This window comes from Acomys russatus, chromosome 11 (genome assembly GCF_903995435.1).
Source record: "Acomys russatus chromosome 11, mAcoRus1.1, whole genome shotgun sequence".
Classification (NCBI taxonomy): domain Eukaryota; kingdom Metazoa; phylum Chordata; class Mammalia; order Rodentia; family Muridae; genus Acomys; species Acomys russatus.
Genome location: NC_067147.1, coordinates 62,140,754 through 62,150,203, shown reverse-complemented (window position 1 = coordinate 62,150,203; position 9,450 = coordinate 62,140,754). Strand labels below are relative to the sequence as shown.

At 49.3% G+C, this 9,450-nt stretch overlaps 1 pseudogene; it reads right to left on the bottom strand.

The window, feature by feature from the left end:
- Positions 1–532: 532 nt before the first annotated feature.
- Positions 533–6,762, bottom strand: LOC127195098 (H-2 class I histocompatibility antigen, Q10 alpha chain-like; annotated as a pseudogene).
- Between the last annotated feature and the right edge of the window lie 2,688 nt (positions 6,763–9,450).

Here is a 9,450-nt window from a genome sequence, read left to right as displayed (position 1 = left end):
TTTTATCCATCTTTTTACTCATCACTCAATCTGGCAAGAAGTTGTACAGCCATATACAAATGCTTAATTAAAGACAGAATCACAGGGGCTGGCGAGATGGATCAGTGGTCAGGAGCACTGGCTGCTCTTCCACAGGATCTGACTTCAAATCCGAGCACCCTCGTGGCCGATCATAACTGTCTGTAATTCCAGTTGCAGGGGTCAGACACCCTCCAGGGACATACATGCAGGCAAAACACCACTGAACATAAAAATAAATGAGCCATTTAGAAACAGAATCATCAAGTCGTATCTTAGCGAAAACCAAAATTAAATCAGGATGGAGGCTTTTCAGCCTGCAGCGTTGGAACAGGAGAGATGACTGGAGAAGGAATGGTGATCATCGGTGTGGTGCTTACGGCTGCCCAGGGCTGGGCGACACTCACCACCTGCTCACAGGAGACAGACACACTCACAATCAGATGCAGGAAGAGAAGTCATCAGTTCATGAAGTCACGTGGGAGAAAGAGAAACCAGGCCTGTGCAGTGAGGCTTAGTCAGCTGCCTTATCCTGCAGGTAAAGAGGACAAGGAAGAAATTCAGACCTGTGTTGTTAAGCGGTGACACACTGAACAGCCCATCACAACTCAAGGGTCCCAATCCCAAGAGTCCCACCCCCCAGTGGTCATTTCTCTGGTTTTACCCCGTCACAGACCAGTCCTTGTAAAGTGTCATTTACTAAAAGTGAGCAGAAGGCTGAGCATCTAAGGAACTTTACCTCCCAGGGTGGGGGAGAGGAAACAAGACCGGGTCAAAGCCTTTGAAGACGGGACTAATGGAGGAGGGATGAGCTGGCCGAGATCCTCCACGGCCTTCTGTATCTATTACAAGTATCTCAGCGATAAGCCTCCGCTTTAATTACTGGAAACCCTGCATGTATTTACCTCACTTTTTATTCTGGGGAACAGACCATTTTATTAGAGGTCATGGAGGCAGCAGGGTCTAGAGGGTCTAGAGAAATCACCTGATTCTTGTATCAGATATGTTCCCAGAACTGTGACTGCGCATCAAGAGAAAGGTGAGGAAACATGGTGTGAGACTGCACACGAAGAGGACTAACTGGACTCCGGGGTGTCTGCTCTAAACAGGAACATTTCCCTCTGGCCTTTGTGAGATGAGCATCAGGTCTCCAACACCTCTGTGACACAGGTCACAACTCTGTCCATCATTTTCTGTAGGCTTCACAACGGAGTTAATGGCAGCACTTCAGCCCAAGGCTGAGTAAGCAACTATGCAGATGAAATTAGCTCTCACGGGGCAGGCACACCACAGCTTGGGTTGGTATTCCCAAGGAGACATGAGCTCAGACCCTGCCCCTTCCTTACCTTTAGAGCTCCTCTTCCATATAAGAAAAGTCACCACAGCTCCTGTGAGCAGAGCGCCAAGAACCAGAGAAGTGACAACAGTCATGATGGGGATGGTGGGCTGTGGAGGCTCTGGGAAGGAAAAGGAGGTGAAGCAATAGTGAGGACTCTGACCTCCAGCTCTCAGTCTTGACCCTGCTCCAGGTGTCCCAGAGGACCCTCACTCTCTCAGTGAATAGCCTCTGTGCTCACTCCCAGTGCTTACCCCATCTCAGGGTGAGGGGCTCAGGCAGTCCCCCATGGACCACATGGCATGTGTAGCTCTGCTCTTCCCCAGAAACCACCACCACAGATGCCCACTTCTGGAAAGTTCCATCCCCTCCTGGCCTGGTGTCCATTATCTCCACGTCCTGGGTCTGGTTGTTGCCATCCCTCTGCCAGGTCAGGGTGATGTCAGCAAGGTAGAAGTTCAGGGCCCAGCACCTCAGGGTGACTTTCCTGTCAGGTCTGACCTTATGGGTCACATGTATTTTTAGAATGTCTGAGGGAAACAAACTGGAAAATTCAGGCATTTTCATTGTTCCACCAATGCTCATGTAACCTTGTATTAATGGAGAAGAGAGTTGGCTTAAAGGAGAGGGGCTGACCACACAGCAGCCTAAACTCAGGATAAGGATGGTGTGATCTATTCCTTGGTAAGTTTCAGAACCAGCATGATCCAGAACAGAGAAGACACTGGATCTCCCTCTAGGAATATGGACTTCCGGTTGTGACTGGGTAGAGATGACAGACTCAGAAACACTGGGGTCAGGCTTCAAACTCATCGTACAAGGACAGTGAACAGGCCTGAGGAGCTCACTGTCCACAATGCACATGGAAGGAATGCGGCATAACTGACAGGCTGAACTGTCCTGAGAGAAGGCTTAGCCCTCTGGTGACTCTCTCTCTCTCTCTCTCTCTCTCTCTCTCTCTCTCTCTCTCTCTCTCTCTCTCTCTCTCTCTCTCATTGAATCAGGAAACCCACAAGCACTCTTTGCCCTTTGATGCAAGACTGAGTGAGGACTCCAGCTGCTCCCTGCTGAGGAGGAATCCTCAGAGGACAGGAACTCCAGTCTCAGAGCAGATGGGGCAGGTACTGTCCTTACCCGTTCTCAGCAAAATCTCCTTCCCGTTGTCCAGCTGTGTGAGGAGAGTCTCCACGCATTCATCTTTAACATAAGTCTTCACAACTTTTGCAAAACCTGGCTCCTCCCACTCCTGCCTGAGCAAATCAGCTGCCTTCCCAACTGCGGTCCAAGTCGTCAGGTCCTCAGGTCCTCATTCAGTGAGATGTAATCATGGCCGTTGAAGGTCAGTTCATGGACTCCGTGACTGAAGCAACCTCACAGCCGCACCTGCTCTGGATTGTGTGACATCCTGGGGAAGGCCACACTGTCAGCCACTCCAACAAGTATGGTCCCTTGGTGTGGCCCTCCAGAGGGTTGATCCCTCCTAGACGGCCTTTGTAAATAACCAAATTTGGTCTTAAAACCAGGACAGTGTCCCCTGGCTCATTGGAACCTAGTCACCATTCATCATCCTTTCCAGAGGCAAACTTTGAACACGGCTAACTGGGCATGACAACTCCTTGGAGTGCCCGAAATTTGGGAGACACTCACCCGTTGCGCTACAGCTATAAATGTGGAGGATTTTCTTCAGCCAGTTTCTGAAAACCTTGGTCTCACTCAGGACAACCTCTGTGCTCCTCTCCCAATACTCTGTGTTGTGCTGACCCACCCAAGGTGCACAGTGCTCCACTATCAGAGTCTCTGCTCTGCTGCTGAATCTTTCAATCCGAATGTTGTCCACCTAGCCAACACTGATGAGCTGGGGGCTCCCGGGGGCCAGGCCAGGTCAGGAGAGTTTGGAATTAGCCATAATAGTGTGAACCTAGGTGCAGTGGCCTCTTAGATATCTACCCCATACTAGGACCCCATGCTGCCCCACAACACAGACTCTGGGGATAGCTGGGGGTAGGGGGCAGGTTGCAAAACAGAACAGAAGCTTCTCACTCGGCTAGGGAGAAGACAGACTTCCCTGATGCTGCAGCCCCAGGGTGTGGAGTCCTTTATTTCCCAGGTTCGGTTCTTACCATGTGGACCCCACACCCACCTTCTGGATGCCTGGACAGGGCCAGGGTTGCCAGGAGCAGCAGGAGGAGAGCCTCAGGAACAAACATCTTCAACCTTCTTGAGAGTGAAGACTGAGTCTCTGCTAGTGTGTGTTTATTTTTTTATTATTATTATGTATACAGAGCTCTGCCTGCATGTACATCTGCAATCCAGATGAGGGTATCAGTTCACATTATAGATGGTTGTGAGCCACCATGTAGTTGCTGGGAATTGAACTCATGACCCCTGGAAGAACAGTCAGTGCTCTTAAGCGCTGAGCCATCTCTCCAGCCCCATGTGTGTGTTTATTTTACAATCTTGGTATGGAGGACCCTGGTTGGTTTATTTAAGAATTCCCAGTGGTAGTGATAGAGGGCGTTAAGCTTGTGTCATGGGAAGATGAACTCCTGGAAGAGAAATCTCTAGGGCCCTGCAGCCCAGCTCAGCTCGGGGACCCAGGATCCGAGGAGCAGTGTGAGGGGACAAGTTGCTTACCCTGATCATTGTCCCCTCATCTGGGCACAATATCCTCTGCGTCCAGCCCAGAGGCCATTGAGTCAGCAAATCTCAGACACTGAGTTGTCAGGATGAACAACATCTTGTAAACTGACTGTCACTCAAGGGCACTGACGCCTGTGTGGATTATATCAATCCATGACTGAGAATTCTGGGATGTTTGCTTCACTGAGCACATTAACAATAAGTTGCACATAAATATGTTTGCAAAAAGAAACAACTATTTTCCAAAATGTAATGATATGGTGAAAATAACAGATGTTTACATTTCTGTCTGTCCTACCCTCATGTTTCCCTTGGATTCTGATTCTTTTTAACCTGTTAGCTTTGCATGTGCAGTTAGGAAATGCAGCTTCACAGAAATGCTCAGGAAGACTATTTTAGATTTACTTTTATTTATGTATATGTTTGCATACCTATATGTGCAAATGCCATTCTCTCCATGTAGATAATGGGAGTCCATATTAACAGACATACACATTTGGAGGATTATAATGAGCCTGCAGACCCGAGATGTCATTGTCCCGTGCACAGGAATGACACTGGGTATTGCCTACTGACCTGTGTACCTCACATTCCTGTCTCTTTTTGGTACCCTGTGGCAGCAATGATGGGATGTGTGTGGCTGTCTGCCTGTACTGTCCTTGTTATTCCTTCCCCACACATTACACTCATGACTGCATCCTGGAACTCTGCACCTCACTGTAATCACACAAAGCCCCTTGGTTCACTTTGCCGAAAGTGATGAACCCAGGGTCCGGGAGGCCAGACTTGGACAGGAGGTGTAACAAAACCCACAGATACTGAATATAAGCCTAGTGGTGGCAAGAGATGTCCCTCCTCATGTAAGACACTCAATGGGTGCACATACAGACTGGCCTGGAAATCAGAAACCTTTTCCACATACACCTTCCCAGTGCTCGGATTAAAGGAATCCACCACCAAGCTGGCCCTGACCAGAGATTTTTTTCTTTTTTCAAGCAGAGTCTCAATATGTAGTCATGGCTTGTCTGCAACTTGCTCTTGAACCTAAGATGATACATTTTCCTCCAGAGTGCTATGTTTAAAGACATGAGCTGCCACAGTGCCTCACTGTTGATTTTCTTTTTAAGATTTATTTATTATGTATGTATACAGTGTTCTGCCTACATGTACACCTGCAGGCCAGAAGAGGGCACCAGATCTTGTTATAGATGGCTGAGAGCCACCATGTGGTTGCTGGGAATTGAACTCAGGACCTTTGGAAGAGCAGCCAATGCTCTTAACCACTGAGTCATCTCTCCAACCCTCACTGTTGATTTTTATGTGTAGTGGTTCACTAAACTGATACAGGTGGGGTTTGTTGTTCAAGGTTGATTACAGTGTAAACTTGAAGCATCAATGAATCCTCCATAATCAACTTCATTCATGTTGATATCAAAGTCTTGTACATTGAGTGGTGCCATGTTAATGTTATTTTGAAAGCAGAGCATGATTTGACCAGCTCACAGATCTGTCAGTGTTCGCATGTCTTTAAAAAATTAATATCAAATCTCAGTTGTGACTATTATCACAAACTTTATTAAAGAATTAGTTAAGTTTATGGTGTGGAATTTAAGTCATCAGAAATGAAACCTCAAAGCCCACACCCAGTGACACACCTTTTCCTTTCAAGACCACACTTCCTGATGCTTTCAAAATATTCTACAAACTGGGAACAAAATATTCAAATATACAAGCCGGGGGGGGGGAGCATTTTTGTTCAAACACCACATAAATGTGGATGTCAGTGAGTCCAGGCTAGACTCAAAAAGAGCAAAATTACCTGAAGATGATAATAAAAAATTCCCCCCCTGTGGCTGGAGAGGTGGCTGCACTGTGTTGAGGACCAGAGTGGGAGTTCAAAATCTAGGGGCTCCCAACCTGCTGTGCTTCCTCCTCCAGGGTTTCTAGCGCCCTCTTCTGGCCTCACAGACAATTGCACTGCCAACACTGACACACACAAACATACACATAAACAAAAATTAAAATAATTCTTAAAAATATTCTTCCTGTTTATTGCTAGGAAACTGCACTTTCTACACTGTACATACTACAGAAAAAAATTTTTTTTTCGAGACAGGGTTTCTCTGTGTAGTCCTGGCTATCCTGGACTCGCTTTGTAGACCAGGCTGGACTCAAACTCACAGCAATTCGCCTGCCTCTGCCTCCCAAGTGCTGGGATTAAAGGCGTGCCCCATTACGACCGGCTCATACTACAGAAAGATTTAAAAAGAGAGTCAGACTCCAAGGATTCTCTAGTGGGAAAGATGAGGATAAAATCTTGCAGAAAGGTTAACATGTATTTCTTTTACCATACCATTGTCATTTGGAAAATAAGTATCACTTTCTTGAACACTCTAGTTACAAAGAATTTGTTACTAATGTGTTCTATGAAGCAAATGTCTCAAATCTCACAGTCCCACTTGGTGAGCATGCACTGATACAATGTCCATAATCGTGAGGACACTTGAGGGCTGATCAGTCTCTCACATCTGTGGAGGAGACTCAGTGGCATCTCGTCTGGACTCAGAAGGATGCTGTGACCAGGAAAACGGGGAGCAGGAAGAGCAGTTTGTCCACAGAACCTGCCCCAGGTGAACAGGCCCGGAGCTGGATTTGCGCCGGGGAGGCAGGGCCCTAGACTCTTGCAGAAGTCCATCTTTCTGTGACACAAAGCACAGAGGTCTGTATCGCCACAGCTGGGCGCTCTTAGAGCGGCCAATCAGCCGCATCCACGTCAAGACTGTAAACCGCACACACGCTAGCAGAGACGCAGTCTCCAGGTTTGACCCAGGATGATGGCTGTTTTTACTTAGGCTCTCTTCCTGCCGCTCGAGGCTGCGCTGGCCCTGACCCAGCATCCAAAGGGCGAGCGAGGGTGTTAGAAGAAAAGGAACTAACCTGCAGTAGCAAAAGAAATCCACCCATCAGGTAGCAGCACCAGGGAAGCTTTCTCTCCTCCATAGACCCAGAGCCTTCCGCTTCCTTCTCCATTCTGCACTCTCAGCCCTGCCCCCTGCTCCTCACTCCACCTCCCCCTACTACAGACCCAGCCCTGCATGGGGTCCTGGGAGGAGGCTTGGAACTTCACCATAGGCTTCCCCAGGCTCAAACTCTCGGCCCTACTTTTTTTTTTTTTTTTTTTTTAAGATTTATTTATTATGTATAGTGCTCTGCCTGCATGTACGCCTGCAGGCCAGAAGAGGGCACCAGATCTCATTATACATGGGTGTGAGCCACCATGTGGTTGCTGGAAATTGAACTCGGGACCTCTGGAAGAACAGATGTTAGACTTTGATCGCCAGAGTCTATTCCTGGAAGCCCGATTGAGAGCCAGAGTCCTGAGTCGATGCAAAAGCAAAGGAATTTATTAAGCTGATGCGTCAGGGCCCACCATACTCCGGGGAGATGGAAAGACCCTGCTCTGTAATGGCGGAGGGTTTAAATACCCTTACAAAAGCAGATCTTAGTACAAACATGATTGGTTAGTTGACCTTTAAAATGATTGGTCACTAGTTATTTTGTCCCCGAGGGGGCAAGAACTCAGCTTGGGACATCATGTGCTGTCAGATGCTCCGGACAGGTATGAGGGTGTGGTTTTTCTCGGATAAAATGCAACAGCCCTGCGGCCATCTTGGAAAGTACCGAGTGGCCAGGGTTGAAAAACAGCTTTTCTATCTCTTCACAGGCCACACACAGTAGCTGGGATTCCAGGACAGAGCCCTGCTTGCCACACATGGCGCAGCAGGGGCTGAGCATTGGGAGAGGCGGAGACAGAGAGCCCTGAGACTCACAAAGCACCTCACCGAAGGACTGAGGAAATTGCTCCACATCTACAGCCAGTGAGTGAACCCCAATCACAAATCCTGACCTTTGAGGTCTCCATGGAGTCTCCCTGGTTGCCATGTTCAAGCTCTACTTCCAGAAAAATACGAGCCAGGCAGACTTGCAGGATCTAGAGAGACACAGGACACTGGCCTGGTTTAAGCCTCTAAGGGCAAAATTAATGCTGTTATGCCGAGATCACCCAGATTGCGAGGCCCCCGAAAAAGACTACCAGGACTCGATACCGATGCACCAAACACAGGGTCCTGTATTCCGGGCTTCGGATCACTGTCCTTCCTAATGGAGCAGGTTAGGAGAGTGATGCTGGAGCATCAAGGGCCATGGGTTTATAAGGGAAAACTGTAATTAGGAGTGGGGGTCACTCTTCTGGAGAGTGCTGGCAGGCTTAGTTTATAGCAGTGTGTGGTCTTTCCCAGAATGCAGGAAGTTGGAATCACCTGGAGGACAGCTTTCTCATAAATTACATATAGAATGTGGCATTAATTTTGCCCCTACATTGCCATATTCTATATGTAACGTATATTCTGCAATTAATGGTGGTCTGTATGAGAACTTGTCCCCTAGGTGACCCTTCCCCCTGCATTCTGGGAACGACACCTGCCAGCAGTCCCCAGAGACTCCACCGGAGCGATTACATGCCATTAGCTCCCAGTGTTCCTCTGAGGTACAGACTCCACTCCAGACTCAGCCTCCACCCAGCCTGCCTGAAGGTCGACATTCCTGTGACCAGAAACTTCTCTGAAGATCTAACCTCCACCCAACCTGCCTGAAGGTCAACATTCCTGGGACCCACAACCCCCCCACACACACACACGGGACCCACAACCCCCACACACACACGGGACCCACATACCCCCCCACACACACACGGGACCCACATACTCCCACACACACACAAACGGGACCCACATACCCCCCAACACACACATGGGACCCACATACCCCCCCACACACACACGGGACCCACAACGCCCCACACACACACACGGGACCCACATACCCCCCCACACACACACGGGACCCACATATCCCCCCACACACACACGGGACCCACAACCCTCCACACACACACACACGGGACCCACAACCCCACACACACACACGGGACCCACAAACTCCCCCACATGGGACTCACATACCCCCCCACACACACACGGGACTCACAACCCCCACACACACACACAAGGGACCCACATACCCCCACACACACACGGGACCCACATAGCCCCCCCACACACACACGGGACCCACAACCCCCACACACACACACACGGGACCCACATACCCCCACCACACAACACACACACACGGGACCCACATACCCCACACACACACACACAGGACCCACAACCCCCCCACACACACGGGACCCACATACCCCACACACACACACGGGACCCACATACCCCCACACACACACACGGGACCCACATACCCCCCCACACACACACGGGACCCACATACCCCACACACACACGGGACCCACATACTTCCACACACACACAAACGGGACCCACATACCACACACACACACACACACACACACACACACACACACGGGACCCACAACCCCC